Source organism: Nyctereutes procyonoides, unplaced genomic scaffold (genome assembly GCF_905146905.1).
Source record: "Nyctereutes procyonoides isolate TBG_1078 unplaced genomic scaffold, NYPRO_anot_genome, whole genome shotgun sequence".
In the NCBI taxonomy this organism is placed as follows: domain Eukaryota; kingdom Metazoa; phylum Chordata; class Mammalia; order Carnivora; family Canidae; genus Nyctereutes; species Nyctereutes procyonoides.
In genome coordinates, this window is record NW_026575134.1 from 20162588 (window position 1) to 20185140 (window position 22553).

A 22553-nucleotide genomic window follows, 5' to 3' on the forward strand; every position below is an offset into this window, starting at 1 on the left:
ACAGATACTGACTGAACTATATTTAGTAGACACCTTGCAATTCTTTTTCTTTTCAACTCTATGCTTGACAGTAATATATCATGTTTGGGTATTCTTGTTCTCCTTAAGATTACCAAAATTATTATGATTAAACTTACATAATGACATATATGTATATATAATTTTTTCCCAGATCAAATTTTCATCTCAAGACTTTTCATTTTTACAAAAAAAGACTCTTCATTTTTTGCGATTATAAAGCAATATAAATGATTAATTTCCTCTAATTAATTTTAATTAATTCCAATGTATTGATCATTATAGACAAAGCACGTGCCAGGCACCAGGCATCGTGAAAAATCGTGAAAAGTCATGATCACTGTTCTCACGGGTCATCATATGCCAGAAGAAAAGCCATGTAAATAAAATTGCATGCAGGACAACAGGTGAAGCAGAGTCTATAGCTGAAATAGATGACACAGAAAGTCAGGAAATGTGATGAACTGTGTCTGAGGGGTCTAGAGGTCTCTTAGAGAAGTTTGGATCTGAACTGCATTTTATATGTAGCAGATTCAACAGACTCCTTCAAGATGTGTATTTATATGAGTTGCAGGAGGACTGGAGCATATCGGTGCAAGAGGGATGTGCTCTTTGGTTGAGCATTTTTCTTAATAAAGCATATACATGGTCTGGACCATCATTTATACTCTGCTGTTTTAATTTTAAAATTCTCTGTGGAATAGTTTATAATCCAATATCCAAATATTAGGATCAATTATGTAATAGCGTTTATTTATCCCATCGACATCACTGAGGATCTCTCATGTACAAGGTGCCAGCTTTGTGCTGGTGGAAGATCCATAAATAAATAGTGACTGCTTCTTAAAAGCCCTAAAAATGTAGTAAAAAGGCAATATGTACACAGACAGGAGGCACAAAAACGTGATAACTGATGTAACAGTGACAATAAATAATAGCACAGGAAATAATGATAAAAGTATAATAAGATGTTGAAAAATATAAGAAAATATGAATGATATTTATATTTTGTAGTGCTTTATCACTTATTCACTATTTCCCTACATTGACCTCACTTAATGTACACAAATACTGAGTTTGATATTAATATTCCTATCTTATCAAAAGAGCAAAATAGGCACAGAGAAGGAACAAATATATAGAAAATTAATGAAAGAAAAAAATTTAGGGCAAGGGCTGGAAAGGAAGATAGGCTATAAATGATGCCATTGAGTAGAGGCTGTGGATGGCATGTGGGTCTATGGATGGAAAAGATTAGAGAAAGGAATACACAGGGCGTATCAGTGAGCAGACCAGCTTGGCTAGGGCATGCATACGGAAGAACAAATATAGACAAGCACGTGAAATTTACAGTAGCAACAATTAGAAAATAAAAACATAATATGTTTATTTTTCAAATTTTTTCTGGGATACACAACACTATTTAATATGCAAAAGCTAATTGTGTGCTGTCTCCACTGCTGCGATGAGTCCAGAAGGTACAAGTGATATTTATTTGCTCCTCCCTCTATCATCTTTTTTATGCTTTTCTCACCATTGGCTAGAACTTCAGTCTACAGGGCTTGCTTCATGAGAGTTTGGAGCTCCCTGCTTTATGGTTGTCAATTTTGGGTTTATTGCAGCTGCCCATTAGACTCATCAGTAGGCATGAAAACACCAAGAGATGCTCCAGGAGAGCCCTGGGTTCTAGACAGACTCCTGTTCTTCCACACTGTGCTACCACAACCTTCTTCATGCCATTCAGGATCATGTCCACCAATACAGTAACTCATTTCTGGGCGTGTGCTCTATAAAAAAAAAAAAAAGAAAGAAAGAAAAAGAGAGAGAGAGAGAAGGAGGGAGGGAGGGAAGAAGGAAGGAATTCCCAGAAAAGGAGATCAAATGTGTGTCCACTAGAGTCAAAATATGGGATAAGGAGAATTGGATAAAAGTGGTCAAAAGTGCAAACTTCCAGTTATAAAATAAATAACAGATATAATGTACAACATAATGATTATAATTAACACTGCTGAAAGTTGTATGAGTATGGGATATCTGAAAGTTGTTAAGAGAGTAAATCCCAAAAGTTCTAATCACAAAGAAAAAAAACAATTTCTTTTTTAAATATCTATATAAGATGATGGATATGAACCAAACATATTGTAGTAATCATTTCATGATACATGTAAGCTAAATCATTATGCTATAACCTGAACCTTGCATGGGGCTATGTGTCAATTATATCTCAATAAAACTGGGAAATTAATAGAACTATAAACTTTAAGCATACTTTATTTTTTTGAGCATACTTTTAATTTTTTTTTAATTTTTATTTATTTATGATAGTCACAGAGAGAGAGAGAGGCAGAGACACAGGCAGAGGGAGAAGCAGGCTCCGTGCACCGGAAGCCCTATGTGGGATTCGATCCCGGGTCTCCAGGATTACCCCTGGGCCAAAGGCAAGCACCAAACCACTGCGCCACCCAGGGATCCCCTGAGCATACTTTTAAATGCAGTGATTGAGAGACACCCGGGTGGCTCAGTGGTTGAGCGTCTACCTTCTGTTCAGGGCGTGATCCCAGAGTCCCAGGATCAAGCCCCACCTCGGGCTCCCTGCAAGGGGCCTGCTTCTCCCTCTGCCTGTGTCTCTGCCTCTCTCTGTGTGTCTCTCATGAATAAAAAAATAAAATCATTTTAAAAAATGCAATGATTTAGGAAACAAAGTTTATATAAAGTGACTTAACATAATATGAAGAATACGTAATGTATCTTAAAGAGCCAATTATTTCCAAGGCAATTTTGATTTTCAAATTTCAAGCCCCACAAACCTCCTCAGGGGCAAGAGAACACCAAGGCCTGGTGACCTGCTTTGAAGTAAGAGTGTTGAGTAGGAAGAGAACAAACATCATGAGAGCAAAACAAATTATCTTAATAATCTATCCTGTCCATGTCTCTCTCTCTCTGTCACATACACATGTGCGCGCGGGCGCACACACACACACACACACACACACACACACACACACACACTTTAGCTCTCAGCAATCCTATGGGACAAGCTTTGCCATCCAATTTGCTGCTCCTAGACCTTTCACATTCCCGTGACCCAGGTTGGTGAGCAGCGATGATGATTTGCCGTGGGCCGAGCCATCGCACAGTAGGCCTGCGGGTGCCTGGCTTCCTGCGCCCTGGCCTCTGCCTTCCTGGCCTCCCCAGGCCCTCCTGGGCCACCAGGCCTTCCGTTAGTCATGCTGGCAGTCCCCGTGACCCACTTCCCGTCTGTGCCTCATTATCAACGTTTTCTGTTGCTCTCCCATAAGCTCTTTTTGTTGTCCTCGGTTATTCTCACTTCCTTCATGCTACACTTTCATTATGATTAACGATCAGGATTGCAACAGATTTCTATTGATGTAGGGACAAGTTAGGGGCAGAAGGGGCAAGGCAAAGAAGGATAGGGAAAGGCTCCCAGGAAGCTGGGCTCCCATAAACCCCAAGATGCAGAAAGGCCCCAGAGTCAGGCTCCCACCCATCCCAAGAAAACAGGACGAAGACAGTAAGAACAGAAAAAAAAATAAACCTGGCTCCCCAGTTCCACAGTGTTAGGGAGTATCCCCCTTTAATGGCTACTAAGTGATCACAGAAACCCCAGATGTAGGAAATATTATGGAGGAGGTATTAACCAGAGAGAAGGGAACACCTTTTTTTGGGCTCATGATATTTACAAAAACACCACTTTGTTATTTTGATAGTTACATGTCCACCATGTTTGTTTTAAATATCCACCCTGACATTGATAAGAAATTGACCAAGTTCCCTGGTCAGTTTCCTGTAAAAGACAGACCCTACAAGCCCTCAGGGGCAACCCTGTGGGGATCCCTCTAGCTCCTGAGAGCTTCCTCTGCATCTCTGCTTAATAAACTTCTGTCGCTTTGCTCACTCTCTGTTGTCCCCGAGGTTCGTTCTTGATTCCGTGACACCAGAGACCAAGCTGTCCCACATCACTATGATTCTGGCATTTCTAACATTCGTTCGACTGTAGCAATCACACAAATTCTGAACATTGGAGCCTGAAGATGAAGTTAATGAACTTTTATGATTAAAATGAACTTCTTATTTCTTTTGTCCATTTGCATTCCAGGTATAGTGAAGTTTGCCTGTGTATGTGTGGTGTAAGCAAAGATTTAATGAAAGAGTTGAGATAGTTTCTCAACTGAATAGGGAAGCTAAGTTCCTAAAATTTTTAAATGCCTAAGTTAAATACCAGGATTGGCTCACCTTACTCTGAAATGGACCATTGAAATGCCGGTTCCATTCAAGGTGCATAGGTAAATCTGCATTTTGGAAGTGTTCTCTCCCCCTAAACTGGCTGTAAGCAACCATTTGATCTACTGGATACATTTTCTAAAATCAAAGCCACTGATCTAAAAGATCCCAATAGAAAAGCAACCTCTTTAAACGATCAGATAGTCTAACACTGTACGAGGTACTCTGGGGGATTCAGAGTAATCTGAGGTCTCTGTCTACATACACACATGAAAAGTAAAAATATATTACAATAAAACTTCAGATGTCCTAAGGTATTAGTTTTCAGACAAATGCTATAGACAATAAACACTCTCATTTGAAACTTGAGTCAGAAATTATATGAGCAATTATTGATCAGGATTTTTAAAATTTGTTTTGTCTTCATAGACTATTCTTATTGGTATGATAACTAAAACTGAGAGATAGAATTGGAAGATGTTCTTATAAAGAGAGATAGCAAAAATAAATAATTAATTTTAAAAAAAGAGATAGCAAAAAAAGGAGTGGGAGAGCAAGAGTACAAGGAGGGGAAAGCAAAAAAAAAAAAAAAAGAAAGAAAAGAAAGAAAAAAATTAAAAAGAAAAGAGAAGCAAAAGGGAGAAAAGTGAATCTAAAAGCAGGAGAGAGAGAATGGCACCAGTGAGTGCCATGCTGCTGATTTGCATCCATTCCACAGAGCCCTGGATGCTCCCTGGAGTGGGAGAGAATGTGGAGCCTTGAACGGAGATTGAGTTCATGTAAGTGTATTACTAACTTATGTTGGTCACATTTTTCTTTTCTGTAAAGGGACAGTCTGACCCCGATGACCACCAAGATTCCTTTTTGCTTCAAAATACCAAAATTCTATGAAAGGTCATACTCTAGGCCAGGTGGCAGCTGGGCAATGTGCAAGGATGTGTTTATTTTCCAAACATATTCCAAAAGCACCCTGTGGAGTTTGAAAAAGCTCCTGAATTTGTCCATCAAAAATTCTTAAAAATGAACTGTTCTTTGGACCTTGCAAAAGTGTTCTTTTCTTCTTTTGTAAGAGACCTTTGTCTGAAAAAGCCATCTGGGAAATATTCACCTCAAGATACCTTGTAGGGTGGAAACACTGTGGCATGTAATCTGCTTAGAATGAGCACAAATCTACTCAATGGTCACTAAGTGCCATCAAAACCCTAAATCACTTTTGGCTTGGAGGAGATATGTGTTGGGATGAGTCCCATTCAATTAGTCTGTCAGTTGAATCCCAGAGTGAATCAGGGCTGAAGCCAATTCTTAATAAATACACCAGATTTTAGCATCTGGAAAGAAGCTAATCCAAAAGAAATTATATGATCCATATAGTATGTAGCTCTGGTGTGGTCATCTGATTCCTGAGCAGTGACCATACTTTGGATGAGTGTGACGAACTTTTAACCCAACGAATGACAATTTAGCAAACAACAGCTGCGGCCCTTTCACCAGTGGAACAATAAAAACTCAAATAAAATGAATTGTGTTTACAGTTGCATTAGCACTTCAAAATGGCTGTCTCGGTCAGTCTTTAGAGAAGGAGAAAACCTGCAGCAAGTCACAGGGTTCAGCTCTTCTTTGGGAGTAAACTGCATCTTAAAAAGGCAGATAAGATTGATGTCTCCTCAATTGGCAATCTTCTTTTATCTTTAGCTCTATTTCAAATCTCTTCTAAGGAAAGGAAGAATCTGTCTTGGATGGTTTTGTTGACAACTTGGCTTACGCTATGTTTTATGACTAATTAAAACAGGGCTGAAAACAGCAGGATGGTGTCAGAGATTAATGCACTCCCATTTGGGCCCCCCAGGGCTTGACTCAGCAGGTTGTACCCTAATTCTGTAGCCCCAGGCACTTTCAGGTGGCTATTGATTGAATCCACAGATTCAGTTACAGCAAATGACACTATGTGGTCTATCTCTTAATTACTTAATGCAGTTTCTGCGGGTCATCACAATATGCACATTAAAACAGGTGGTGTAAATTTAGCTGTAATGAGCCTGGTGGAGGCAATTTTTATAAAAGCTGCTGTACCCAAATAGGAAGTATCTCAAATTCAGTTAGGCAAAGTGTTTCAGTGAAAATGAAGCATTATCCTAAAAGCCATTTGGATCATGTCACCTGTTATGTATAAAATGACCAAATGAAAAAAAATAAATTGATAACTGAACCATAAATGTCTGTAAACTGTGATCCGGATGGTCCCGGTGATATTTTGCCTTGAGTAAACTCCTTTTCAAACAGAACAGGGAAGAATGCGGATGTGTAATTACTGAGCAGAGTTCAGTTTAAGGACCCTCACTTTGTTCTAACTATGTGTGAGGCATTCTAAATGCCAGATATGGGCAAGGTAGTTCAAGATGACAGCATAGGAAGACCCTGAACTCAATTCCCATAGACATATTGAATCTAGAGCTATGTATAAAACATTTCTCTCTGGAACAAACTGAAAACTAACTCAACAAATCCTCCATAACAAAGGATAAAAAGGCCACGTTGAGATGGGGTGGGAGAGGCAGATATATGGTCTTGACCAAAACCTTTCCCCTGGCAGGTAACCCACAAGCAGAAGGAATTCCACAAATCAGAACATCCCTGAGAAGTAAGGGGTTTGAACCCCACATCAGGCATGCTAACCTTTGGGACCTGTCCAGAGACAATCCCCCAAAATATCTGACTTTGAAAATCAACAGAGCTTATGTCCTGGAGACACAAAGGAACATAGAAAATTAAGACTGTGCTCTTAAAGAATCATGCATGGACCCATTGTGCCCAGGACTCAGTGCAAAAGCAGCAGGTTGAAAGTGCTTAGACCCTGTGTGAAGGGGATTTATTCATAAAGTGTCTGCCAGAGGAACAGGTTTGTTGGAATTTTCTTGGGAGATGGTCCTGCTGGTAGGTGCCATTTTTGCACTATCCCCCTATGTTAACAGCAGCACTTGCCACATCCTTACATTCCCCCATGGCCCCACTGCACTAAACCTGATGAGGGAGGCTTGTGCTGGCTCACCACCCACCTATGGTGCAGCCCTGCTAAGCATGCCAGGCAGGCTTAACCTGGCCATGTTTCCCCTTGACTCAATGACCCACTAAACTGTTAGGTGGCCATACCACAGCCTAGCATGACCCTGTGGCCTTGCCATATACTAACTGAACTGAAAAATACATTGGAGGAGCTCAACGGCAGACTGGATGAAGCACAAGAAAGTGACCTCCAAGAGAATGGAACTTACAATCAGAACCAAAAAAGGAAAAAAGATTGAAAAAAGTGGAGATAGCTTAAGGGACTTATGGGACAACATCAAGTGGAGATATTCACATTGTAGGGGTCTCAGAAGGAAAAGAGAGAGAATTCTTATTTGAAGAAATAAGGGCTGAAAACTCTGCCAACTTGGAGAAGGAAACAGATATCCAGATTTAGGAAATCCAGAGAGTTCTTACTAAGATGAACCCAAAGAAACACACATGAGATTTTATAACATTTTTTGCTGAACTTCTATTTGAACTTTTTTTTTGTATATGAAGGTGAACATTCCTGATTTTTATTTGATATGTAAAAGTCTTGATATTTTACATTTTGAAAATTCATAGAAGCTTAATCTGATTAAAATAAAGTTAGCATTCTCCTTAAGAAAAAGAAAAAAAAAACAAGTAAAAACTGGAAAATTCACATATGTGTGGAGATTAAAAACATGCTACTGAAAGCCAATGGGTCAAAGAAGAAATCAAAGAGAAATAAAGAAAATACCAAGAGACAAGTGAAAATGAAAACAAAACATACCTAAACTTATGGTGTGCAGCAAAAGAAATTTTAAGAGCGTGGCTCATAGCAATAAATGCCTACTTCAAGAAACAAAAACATCTCAAATAAACAACCTAACATGACATATCAAGGAACTAGAAAAAGAAAAAGAAAGCCCAAATTTAGTAGAAGGAAGGAATAGCAAAGGTCAGGGATACAAAAATGGTTAAATATCCACAAACCAATCAGTGTGAAACACTAAATCAATAAAACAAAGGATAAAAATCATATGATCATCTCAATGGATGCAGAAAAAGCATATGATAAAATCAACACCCATTTATGATTAGAACTTTCAACAAAATCGGCATAGAAGAAATGTACCTCAACATAAGAAAGGCCATTTATGAAAATCCCACATCTAAAATCATACTTAACAGTGAAAAACTGAAAGTGTTTTCTCTAAGATCAGGAATAAGACAAGAAAGCCTACCTACTCTTGCCATTTTTACTCAACATACTATTGGAAGTTCTAGACAGATCAATTAGGCAAAAGAAAGAAAAGACATCCAAATTGGAAAGAAGTAAAACTGTCACTATTGACAGATGACATGATATCATATACAGAAAATCCTAAAGACTCCACCAAGAAACTATTAAAACTAATAAATAAATTCAGTAAAGTTACAGGATACAAAATTTATATACAAAAATCTGTGGTGTTTCTATACACTATAACAAATTAGCAGAAAGAGAAATTAAGAAAATAATCCCATTTACAATTGCATTAAAGGAATAACCAATGAAGTGAAAGAAAATCAAGGAGACTGAAATGAATGGAAAGATATTCCATGCTCATGGATTAGAAGAATTAATACTTTTAAATGTCCATACTACCCAAAGCAATCTACAGATGGCTGCAATCCTTGTCAAAATTCCAATGGCATTTTTCATAGAAATAGAGCAAAACATCCCTAAAATTTGTGTGGAACTGCAAAAAACTTCAAAGAGCCAAAGCAATCTTGATATACAAGCACAAAGCTGGAGGCATCATGCCTAATTTAAAACTATATTAAAAGCTATAGTAATCAGGGACACCTGGGTGGCTCAGTGGTTGAGCATCTACCTTCAACTCAGATGTGATCCTGGGGACCTGGGATCGAGTCCTGCATCAGGCTCTGCATGGAGCCTGCTTCACCCTCCGCTTATGTCTCTACCTCTTTCTGTGTCTCTCATGAATAAATAAATACAATCTTTTAAAACATCTTTTTAAAGCTATAGTAATCAAAACAGTATTATATGGACATAAAAACATACATATATCAATGTAACAGAATAGCCCAGAAATAGACCCACATGTGTATGGTCAATTAGTTTATGACAAAAGAGGCAAGAATATACAACAGGGAAAGGATAGTCTCTTCAATAAACTGTGTTGGAAAAACTGCACAGCTAAATACAAAAGAATGAAACTGGACCAGTAGTTAATACTATACACAAAAATTAACTCAAAATGGTTGAAAACATGAACGTAATACCTAAAACCATAAAATTCCTAGAAGAAAATATAGGTGGTAAGCTCCTTGACATTGCTCTTGGAGGTATGGTTTTGGATCTGCCTCTAAACATAGTGGACATAAAAGCAGAAGTAAACAAATGAGATTACATCAAAATAAAATGCTTCTGCACAATGAAAAAAAATCAACAAAATAGAGATGACCTACTGAATGGCAGAAGATATATCAAATTGTATGTCCAATAAGGGATTAGTAGCCAAGATAAGTAAAAACTCATAGAGCTGAATGACAAAAATTGACTATCACGAAAAAACCCGAAAATAGCAAGTGTGGGATAGAATGTGGAGAAGAGGGAACACTTGTGCACTGTTTTTAGGGATGTAAATTTGGGAATGTCAAACCACTGTGGAAAAGAGTATGAAGCCTCCTTTAAAAACTAGAAATAGAACTTTCATTTGCTCCAGCAGTTTTATTTCTGGGTATTTATCCCAAGAAGGTGAAAATACCAATTTGGAAAATATTTATGTTCAATGTAGCACTATTCATAATAGCAAAGATATGCAAACAACCCAAGTGTGAATGGATAAAGAACATGTGCTATCTACACAATGGACTACTACTCAGCTATAAAAAAGAATGAAATCTTGCCAGGTGTGACACACAGATGGACCATGAAATAAGTCAGACAGAAAAGACAAGTACTGTATGATTTCACTAATGTGCGGAATCTAAAAAAATGAAACAAACAAAACAAAACAGAAATGGAGGGAACAAATTGGTGGTTGCCAGAGGGAAGGGGGGAGAGATGAAATTGGAGAAAATAGTCAAGAGGTACAAACTTCCAGCCGTGAAATAAATAATCATGAAGAGATAACGTACAATATGGTGACTATAGTCAATAATATTATATGGCATAATATACAACTTTATATGGCAACAGGGGAATACTGAACTTATTGCAGTGTTCATTCACAACACTGTACCATACACAGATATCAACTCATTGTATTGGACACTTGGCCCAATATAATGTTGTATGTCTATTATACCTCAAATAAACAAATAAATGCAAGACGTGGACACTGAATAATCCACAAGGCAGGAAATCAATTACATCATCTATTTCCTTCTGGTTTTAATAATTTATTTTTCTAGGAAATAAATTGTCATTTTTTTGTTCATTTTTGTTTGGGACTGATTGGCTTCTTGTTCCAACAGCATTACAAGGAAGAAGTCAACAATGAAGATTTGGAAGAAATTCCTGAGCAGCCAATGGGGAAGAAAGATCTTAAGTTCTAAAAGGTTTTCTAGATTGTTAAAAATTCCATGAGTCAATGAAAGTTCTGTGTATTTTCTTAATGATTTTATGCTAGTTGGCATCATGTGTGTTTCCATTAGGTCCTTAGCCTTTTAACGTGCCTTGTGTTTTTTGAGTGACAGACTCAGAGCACAGAATCAAAATGCTGTGTAGTATGGCATTCAATATCTGACCCATCCCTAATTTTTATATTAAAAAGAAGTGCTACTGTAACTACAAAAAAAAAAAACAGATCCAGATTGTTCTATCAAAAGTTAATTACTTCAAGAATATGTTATAATTGCTTTTATAGTATAGCACTTAGAAAGTATAATATATTCTATTATCATAGTTTATTTCATATTGATTCTGTGATATGTGAGGGAGGTAAAAAGAAGAGATGTGTCTAGCAGAAGAGCAAAGTAATGACTCTTACTAATCCAGTTTCTTAGCAGAATGAAGAAAAATATTACAGGAACGAGTTTTTGATCGGGAATTTACCCACAAGGAAGATACAGCTAGCATGAATTTTCAGATCTTTGTTAGAGTCAAAGACAAGTTTTGAAATGTCTAGTGTATTGCTAAACTCCAACAGCTAACCTTTCTTCCCCCACTTATTCATCAGTCTCATGAACTCTGAGATTATGAGACTATAGCATTTCTTTAAAAATAAAGGAACTTGACAATTCTCTTGTGGCATTTGCAAACCACAGCTCCTGTGCCTGTTGAACTACGCTGTTGAGTGGCTTTGTCTTCAATAGCAGTGATGGACAAGTTCCTCTTCACTGACCCCACTGCCATCTGTCATCCTGGATTCCACCTACAGTGCATTGTATGAGCTTACACTGAACAGGTTTCACCCTGGTCAAGGTCACTGCCCAGCCAATCAGAACTGATGGGGTCACTGCAAATATCCAAATTACTTCCAAATGGAGGTGCTGACAGACACGGTTAATGAGGACTGTTTTGTCAGACTTGTTGATGACCTTTGGCAACATTGCTCTTCCAGACTGTCAAGATTAGTCTAGTTTTTCCCCCTCTGACATTTAGGTGGTATCTGATACTTAAATGCACAGTCGAAGGTAATCTGAATACGGTGTCCAAAGATGAAATTGCCGAAGTGACAAAATTGATAGCATCATTATCCAACCATTAGTTAAGAAAATATTTTAGTTGCTTATCTCAAGAAAGATCTAAGCCTACACCTCTGTGTAACTGTTATTGGAGAAGCAGATGTTAAATACGCAAATCTATATATTTGTAAGTGTAGCTCAATTGTGGCTCTAATGGCAAAGCAAATAATCCTACTTCTACACAATATCATGAACCTACTTTTCCACTTGTGTCCTGTGATGGCGAATGAGGTGCAAAATATGGAAGAGAATAGATCATTTAAAGCTATACTTTATCATTCTAAAATAATGATATCTGCATATCCTGGTGTAACAAAATTATCGGATAGACTCTTCAGAACATAGCCTTGGCCTTAACAGCACAGAACATTTCATAACATTTCTAGCAATCCTGTGTGATAAATCAGTCACATCACAACACTCAAGAAATCATTTAAAATGATGAGGTATTAGCGTTTTGCATGCATGTGTGTGCACCTACATGTAGGTAGACCATTGACACTCTACAGTTCAAAAAAACATCCAGCTTAGAAAAGATTAATATGTAATTTTGTTCTTTAATTTTAAAATTATTTTACCCAGCAGCCTCCTATGTATATTCCACACATTTGGTTACTCTGACTTATAAACACTATTTTTTTCTCAATATTTCTTCTTCACAGTCACTGATTCTTTGTTTTAGTTGTCTATAAACTTAAATTACCTGAAGCAAAATCCCAAATCCTTATATAACTCTATTTCCTAAACTCCTAAAGCAAGTCCCATGACCTGTCTGTTTTCTGCTTCCTCAACTAGATTAAACTCTGTTAATAAACACATCCCCACTACCTGTTGCCTCCCTCAGGACTCTGCTGCTCACCTTTCTTCCAACTGAAATCTGGAGATCTGCTTCACAATGTTAGATGGAGTTACTTTAGTCTTAGAAATTTCCTTAGAATAACCATATTTTAAGAAATACTGTGCTTCTTAAAAATCACAGGTGGGCAAAATTGCTTCTAATTGTGCAAATAAAAGGAATACTCATTTCTCTATGAAGAATGGGGCGAAAAAAGGAGAAATAAATTATTTTCTCCCTCCAAAATCTACCTTCATCCTTCCAACCATCAATTATAAAAGTAAAATGGAGCCTTACCACTCGAAAGCCCAGCAGCATGGGCATTTTCTAGAAGCTTGTTAGAAATACACAATCTCCAGATCATCTTACACCACTGAATGAAAATCTATGTTTTAACAAGTTTGGAGGTGATTTATATACACATTAAATTTTAAGAAGCACTGGAATGGAGGAGATAGAGTGATGGGGGAAATAGGGAAAGGAAGGTCGCTTGGGACCAGATGATGTTGGGTTAGGTCAGTTGTCAGGCCATAGTAGACTGGCTGCTCTACAAAAGAGAGGCAAAGCAGAGGATAACTTGGGCTTTTTTGGGATGACTTTTTTGGGATCTTTTTTTTTTTTTTAATCCCCTGTACCTGTGGTTGTTTGTCTCATTCTCAGCACCTGTTTAAAAAACAAAAACAGTGATGCTGACAAGATAATTCTCAACTACTGCTGAGAAAATTGGAGAAAGTTGTCATTGTGACCCCGAAGGTAATGCTCCTTATGTTTTCACCAGGCAGAAAATGTGGATTAAGGAAAAGCATATTCTTGTTTCATTTTGGCCCTGTTTTACACCAAGGCCATGTGTAAGCTGAGCAAAGCCAAGTGAGACTGACCAAAAAAATCTGGTCTAGTTAGTACAATTTAACAGCAGCCAGGCAATAAACTGGAATCCCAGGAACTCAAGCTCTTACTTATTTTTTACTGATAGCCAAAAAGAATGATTTTTTGGTTTTGTGTTCACTTTTCTGCATTATATAACCGTATCTCCAGTTCACTTATATATGAATAGAAAAAGCACTGCACTGAGAAATAGAACTGGCTTAATCACAAAACATGTTGTTGCCTTCTTTATGGTTCTCAGTTTTATGAACCGTATAATGGTTGTACGGGACAGTTCTTGGGACTACCCTGGTTTTCTTACCTGTCCTCACACTTTTCACCCTAAATATCCTGATCTGTAAGAGCCTTTTAACCAAAAACACTTTGTTCTTCAGCTCTAGCTGTTTCAGTGTGTCCTGACAATGTGTGCCCTTTGTCCTGGATTTTTTGAATTCTTAAGCTCTCCATTTGCTAAATTTGTCTGAAAGATTTTCCCAACTAATTTGTGCATACTGTGAATAATTCTATAGATGGGGGGTATTTTAACCTCATTTTAGTCATTGATTTTTCTTTTGATAAGTGTGATGTTCTGAGACATTACAATTGTTGTTGGCACAATTGGAAGTTATTAGAAATTCTGATGTGATGAAATCATAGTATCTGCAGAGACAAATGTCTAATAAAAGGAAGATAAATCTAGAAGTTCCCATTCATAGGAATTACTCTAATATTTCCTACCAAAACTTATCACCAACATTAAAAATCAATCACTTTTTTCTCATAGGACACCTGTGGAAAACTAATTATGACATTATAGGACATTATAGTTTAGAATATTCTACTTATTAATTCTCTGATTAATGTTAAATTTCTTAATATTATTCTCCTTGGTGTCATCTTCTGTGAAAAGGTAAATCATAAGAGTATGTAGTTGCCAGGTTTGAAAATGAGAATCAAACAAGATAATTCGCATATCTAAATGCCTGGCAATTAGAAAAATCCTATTAATATTAGCTATATTGTCATTAGTAGTAGTAGTAGTAGTACTTCTTTTACCAAAACTGAATGCACAAAGTTGCCAATATCCCAGTCTATTCAATAATTATTCAACTAACCCAAATGTAAATATCAAGGGTCTTCTATGTTTTGACACATACGTGTAAGGAAAACTGAGTTCTCAGCATGCCCACTGAGTTACTGAGAACACATAAGTGCTCCTTATCCTTCCATCACTTTAACCTTATTGACTTCTAATGGTATCTTCTCACTTGGATTTCCTTAGAGAAGCAGCTGAGGCATTCAGCCATCAATGAGAGTAAATGTCTGCCTCTCATTTCTCCCTTCTCAAAAATATATCCTTCTCAAAACAAAGAGCAGAGCACTTGGGTGGCTGGGTCAGTTAAGCATCTGCCTTTGCCTCAGAGTCCTGGGGTGGAATCCTGCATTGGGCTTCCTGCTCAGTGGGGAGTCTGCTTCTCCCTCTGCCCCTCCCGCCATTCCTGTTCCCTCTCACTCACTCTTTCTCAAATAAATAAATGAAAATTTTAAAAACAAACACAAAGAACAGATCATGTATTTCATTATTTACTCCATTCACTTGCACATACATCTAACTTCATCTTTGTTCTTCATAAAATTCAACTCTCAGAATCAAACAGCAGATTCTCTTTTGTGTATTATGTTTCTCACTTGCAAACCTATAGCAATGTCCTTCCTCCTCATTCATCTATATGAATTCAGTATTGCACAGTCCATCCCAAGACCCTCTGCAGTGTAAAACGATCTCTGATTACGACAATGAGGTCTCTGTTTTCTCAACTCTTACTCCCTGGGACGTAGGGAACAAAAAGAAGGAGTAGTTTCCAATCCTAGTCCACCAATTTGTGAGCTGTGGATCCTCAGAGCTCGTTTTTCCACCTATAAAATTCATTTAATAATGCCTACCAAATAAGTACTGTTGTGGGAATTAGATAAGCCCCTGAATCAATAGGATTCATATAGGGCATAGGACACTGATAGAGCAAAGCCAAGTATTTAAATCATGTTCTCTTGTTGCTCTGGTAATATAAATCATTTGACAGTGGTTTACGCATTCTCTTTTATCAATGAACATTTTATATTTGTCTTTGCCTTCTTTTGGAGAATTGCGATGGTCTTATTCATTTTCTGTATGGTAGATTTTTAATTGTTTATTGATGGTAAGCTTTAGTAGTGAGTGCGTGAGTGCTCTAATTACCGTAAGGAAAAACCTATGCACTTTCTTTTTTTATTTTTTTTTCCTATGCACTTTCAAACCAACAGCTGTTCCTGTTCTGAAATCTGTATTACATTATACAGTATTACTGATCCCCTATTTGTTAGAAGAGTTTAAAAGGATTTACTCTATATTATTAAACAGGGAAGACCCCTTATGTTTTTCTAAGCACCTAGTATATGGTCAATACCATCCTAGACACTAGGAAGAAAGTAGCTGGGAAGAGATGAAAATAAGAGGTTAAATGTAATAAACAGGGTGAATATTAGAATATAATATGAGCAGTTCCTTGTGGAAACAGCAAGGATAAACTAACCTGAGGAAGCAGCAAAAGGCTTCACAAAGCTGTGCTTTTTTTCTAAATGACAGTATTTCAAGGAAGTCTGAAAAATTTTTTTTATGATTTCTCCTGATGAATTAAAGAGAAATGCTAATAATCTCAGAATACGTTAAGCACTTCCCTTGCTATTCTCTGTCTATAAATAGTTATTTCTTGACCTAAGCTAAGGGTTTTGGTAGTGGCAGGGGTGGTGCAGGGTAATGCTCTTTACAGAGAGGTAAAGAAATGAATCAGTCTTTTATTCCTCTTCCTTTCCTCAAATTCATCTCCCATGAATATTTTTATCCAGGAATGTCCATAATTATTCTGTTGCCAAGAAGAAACCTGGACTTAACTCCATCTTCTAAACCTCAATACCAGCCTCTGATGAAATTATCTCAAGGCAGTTGGTTAGAGACCGTCTTTCTAGAAACTCTTTGTTTCTCTTTTCTAGAGGGCAGAGGAAAGCAGTAATCTGGGGTAGGAGAGTCTACTGTGAGGGGTAGTGACAGTCACGGAATCATTGTTTCAATGCTGACCCTGGTGCCCTAATTAAAGATGCGAGTTCTTACATAAGCTGCACGATAATTTCAGCCTTCTGAAATATGCTATTTCACCACATGCTCCATTCTCCAAGCTGTCCCCATTCACTTAGACAGCTTGTTTCTAAATATAAGATAAAAGTACATCACTCCCGGTAAATAAATTCAGGATTAACTAAGGGGCCATTAACGCAGCTGGCCTTGGCAAATAGTTGCTCCATTAATCATGTTGCATTGTATCTTCAGTAAGGTTATTTATTATGGACTCTCATCATAATGGCCGTTTGCATCCTGTTATTTACGGCCACGGTCCATGAGACTCCAGCCTGTCTTAAAACATCCACCCAACATTGTCTTTGATGATCCTTAGATTTTTATCCATGATTATTTTGGTTCCGTATTTTGAAACCTAAGCCATTTTCCCCTCTGGAAGTTACTGGGTGATAAATCCCTTGTTCTGGCAGTTTCTACATATTCTAGTTTCAGGATCACCTCTAGGGCTTTTATGAAACTACTTTTTAACATCTTTTGGTGTCCCTTTCACCCTTCTGGGGCACACCAACCACATCAACAATTCTTCCTCGATCACAGAGTAAGTACTGTCTCATATGAACCCTTCCCCCTATTTCAAAAGTAAACTCCAGGATGGGTCTACTTTTGGTTGTTTACATCGCCATGTGAATACAAGTCAATACTTAAATCTACCAGAGTTATGTGCTTTAAAGAAATAGCCTGGACTCCTGGTTGGTCTTTTGTTTTCTTTGTGTTGTGGCTCTCAAAGTCCTCTGAAATATAATCAGGAATATCTCTGATTGAAGGCAAATCACTCATGTGACATCATCGGTCTCTGGTAGCTTTTGTAAAGCTTAGAATCAAACCTAAATTTCTCATCAGGACACAAGTGACTTGGTCTCTCTACCTTTTGGATATCATCTTCGACTTAGATTTTCCTTTTTTTTTTTTTTAGATTTTTATTTATTTATTTGAGACAGAGAGAGAGAGACAGAGAAAAGGAGCAGTGGGAGGGGCAGAGGGAGAGGGAGAGAGAAGCAAACTCCCTGCTGAGAAGGAAATCTGATGCAGGGCTGTTCCAGGACGGGGAGATCATGACATGAGCCAAAGGCAGCCTCTTAGCCGACTGGGCCACCCAGGGCCCCTGGATTTCCTCTTTTAATTAGATCCAGCCACAAGGGTTTTCTCTCCTCTTCCTCCCATCCACCAAAATTGCGTTCAACTTAGAACCCTTTCCTGGCTTGTCTCTCTGCCTGGAATGCTCTTTTTCCCTCGTCTTTGCATGACTTCTTTCTCTTTCTCTAGCTTTCTTCGCAGCACTTATCTCAACCCAAGCTAACACATAATTATTTGCTTATTTCTTTCCATTCCCAGTAGAAAGTAAGTTTCACAACAGATGCTGATACATTCCTTGCCATAAACTCAATGCCTAAAATACTGTCTGGGACATATAGTTAAGTGCTCAATAAATAATTGTTGAAAGAATTAATAAATAGTATTTCCAGCATCAGAGGCATAGTAATAAAATCACCAATGTTTATTTGATATCCATTTTACATTATGTAAATTCTAAGTGCTTTACATGAATTATCTCAACCTTGACGTTGAGTCCCATAAGATTGACGTTATCATGGTAATGCCAGACTTGGAAAATTCGGCACTAGTAAGATAGAATGTCAAATCTAGGCATTCTGACTCCATGGCCCAAGCTACAGGTTACCTAGAGCCTTAGAAATCATAATACAAAGGCTGCCGTATACTAATATTTTTGTAGTGGATGTTCTTTAGTGAGATGAAATATGGAAGATGCTTAAAACTTAGAGCTAGATTTTGTATTTCGTACTTTTGGGGGCTTTAGCAAGTTATTTAATTCAGAACAAGTCTCTAAATGTAAAAGACTCTCAGTTTTGCCATTTACAAAACAGATTCCTAAAAAGGAAGCAGATAACGATGTATCGTGCATACCTTTATATAGGAAAGTTCACAGAAAATGCCCAATAAATGATTATGTTTATGAAGACAATAATGGAATTCTGATGGTGCTGTAACTGTTGATGCTGTGAGTTGCCCAGAACATAGTTTCGTTTCTTCCCCAGTATGAATTCAGATGAGATTTACTACACCTGGAGGGGTGCCAGGGCAGGAATGACAGGTGGCAGTAGAAAGGGGATAGCAAGGAGCCTTGGGGAAAAGGTCAAGTTTGTAACACTGTAGTTGACAGCTAACTTCCAGGAGGAATATGTTTAAGCTCCAGGAAAGCCAGCTTCTCACAGTAATTCCAAGGTTACCAGGTGAACAGTGAAGGAATTCAGCCTGAGGATACAGTGAGTCAAGAACCTGCTCTTGATTTGGGAAAAATAAAATAAAATAAACAAGTAAATAAATAAATTCTGACAATAATGATGTGAGACATCCTTTAAAACGTATCTAAATATTTGAATACCAGCACTATAATGAAATTTCTATCTCCGTCAAATTATATGAGTATAATTTGCTCAGGCTTCATATATAAATGAATATACATCTTTTTTTGCAAGATTGTTTGAGAGTAGCCAATGTCTTTAAAATAATAGGATTAAATTTTGTAGAGCAAGAAGAGGTATATGGATAAGGAGAAACAGGAATTATACATTATATAATATATATATATATATTTTTTTTCTGTTAGAAAAATATTTTGTTAAAAAAGAGATTGTTCTTTATTATTTAAAATATGACAGTGGGTGCCAAATTTCTATATTTTAATTCCATTGCTGTCATTTTAGAAAGCAGTAATAATAATAATATATTGTAGGAACTATAACATATACAACAATAAAATATAAGAAAACAGGAGAATTAAAAGTGAGACAAAGGTAAGTTGAATTATGTAGTTGTATGGCTCTTACATTGCTTTTGAAATACTATATTATTATTTGAAAATAGGTCATGCATATTTAAAGATAAATAATGTAATCCTAGAATGATCATTAAAAACGCAAAAAATATAGCTAAATGATTTATGATGGTTTAACTTATGGTTTTTCAACTCGACAGTCTTTCAAGGATGGTGAAGAAGCAAAATTCATTCAGTAGAAACCACACGTTGATTTTTGATCTTTCCCCAAGCTAGCGGTACGTAGTTGAATACTCTCTTGAGAAAGATCTGTACCATGGTGTGGCTATCTAATATTACACTAAGTAAGCTTTGAGAAACTAGTACCAAAAAAAACCTTTCATTATGTTGAAAGGATCAAGTTCATCAAGAGCAATAACAGTATTAAATGTGTATGCACTTGAAAGCTGCCATATACGTAAGGGAAACTGGCAGCAATAAAGGGGAGATAAACAAATATACATTATAGTTTGGATTTTTTTTTAAGATTTTACTTATTCATGAGAGACACACAGAGAGAGGCAGAGACACAGGCAGAAAGAGAAGCAGGCTCCATGCAGGGAACCCAATGTGGGACTCGATCCCAGGTCTCCAGGATCACGCCCTGGGCCAAAGGCAGGCGCTCAACCGCTGAGCCACCCAGGGATCCCTATAGTTTGGAATTTAGCAAGATTCTCTCATGATTTGACAAAACAGACCCCAAAAAGTGAAAATTAAAATATAAATGATTTAAAAACCGTTATTGACCAATATGATCTAGTTGACACTAAATACCACAGCTAACAAATATACATGGGATGTTTATTAGCCTGGACTACAGATTGGTTACCAAAACATATCTTAATAAATATTGAAAGCTTGAAGTCATTCAGTTTATATCATCTGACCACAGCGATATTTAATTAGAAATTAATAGATACTTGATAATAAGGTATCCAAAAAAAAATCCCTAAGAATTTTATCAACGTACTTTAGATAAACCATGGAACAAAAAAAATTGTGTAAGTTTTAAAATGTCAATTTATATCATACCAGAAGTACTTTGCAAGTACCTACACTTAGAATAAAAAATTTAGATGTTAACTTAGAAATGCAATAGGGGCTACACATCTTTTCAACATCTTCTTAGAGGGTACTTGAGGGCCAAGGTGTGGAATCCACTGCTGAAGCTCGTGGGGGATGCTTAATGAATGATTCTCACCGTCTGAGATCATAACAGTGGAGGGTGGACTGAGGGGAGAAGTGTGATGAGAATAGGGGTTATGGGTCCTGTATTTCCAACTCACTTCCAACTTTGTGTCTTGAGGAGATCTTGGAGGGGCCAAGAACACACACACGCACATACACTCCAGTAATTTTTGGTGGGAGGAGCTCTCAGGGGGAGGTGCGTGTCTCCCAGAATGATGCAGAAATAGCAGAAATATTCCTCTCCCAAGAGTGTCCAGCTATAGTGGGAAGCATCATAGATGCTTTTCCCATTCATGAGTCAAGCTGACTCTCAATATCAAACCACAATTTAAACTGACAAATCATATCAACTCAAAAGAAGATACCCTGAAGGTCCAGTTTCTCTGACAATCCATGATGTTGCAGAAAAAGGAAGGTGATTGTAATCTCCCGCATCCAAGACACCAGCACAAATCAGTAACAGAAAAAAAAAATAAAATGGGAAGTGTCAACTCCTTTTTCCTATATAGAATTGTAGAAATAACATTCTGAAAAGACTAAGAAAATTGGAAATTCTTTTCATGTCATTGTACCCCCTCATGAGCCATGGATCACACATGTATATTGAAAAATACCCCAAGAAACAACAGGAATGACTTTTTTAAAAAATATTTTTTAAAAGATTTTATTTATTTATTCATTCATGACAGACACAGAGAGAGGCAGAGACACAGGCAGAGGGAGAGGCAGGCTCCCTGCGAAGAGCCCGACATGGGACTCGATCCCAGGACTCTGGGATTACGACCTGAGCCGAAAGCAGACGCTCAACCCGAGCCACCCAGGCGTCCCTTCCTAATAATTTTATCATATATCCATTCCGCCATGCAGAAGTCATTATGGTGTTTGGTCGCATAAAATGTTTGAATGACATTTTTATATACGTTAAGTCAGAGAAACTCTTAAGGAACAGACTTTGTCCTGCTTTTGTTCTTGGGGGAACACAAAGGTAACCTTATATAGAATAAACAGTTTTAATGTGTTTGTTATAATGCCATTCTTTAATAGCACTTTATGTAAGTAGCACTCAGGCATGGCAACGTTATAGCCCTGAGAAATACACAATTCAAACTGTGTGGGAAGTATTATTTTATGAGGTGAAGAGACAAATACATTAGTCACTACAGCGAGGATGACATTTTCTTGTCTTGAAGCTAGTTCTTCCAATTCTCAATAGTTAAGCACTATGAAAGTAATATTCTTATGAAACTATAAAAATTGAGATATATATCAGAAGCCCCTTAGGAAAAACAATTTATTGACAATGAAGTTCACTGAATGGCACACACATAGAATTTATAGCAGTTGATTTTGACTTTGCAGAAACACTGGTATTCTTGTGCAAAAGATTACTGGGTAAAATGATGTGGAATAAAGTCTTAAGGGAAAAAAATAAAAATTCAGCCTTCCATAGGTCTGTCATCATGTATAAAGTTCAATGAAATTCTCAATGCTTCTGGGTAAGTAAACATTTTTACTTAGTCTGATTATTTCCTTGTCTAGACTTGTTTCTTACAGGCTTAGCTCTGCTCTAAAACAAAGCTGCAACGTCTCTCATGATTTTAGCTACAAGAATAGATAGACGTAGGAAACCATTATCTTTTTCTTAAAATTTTTCCCCTTAGGCAGGAGGCATAAAGCCT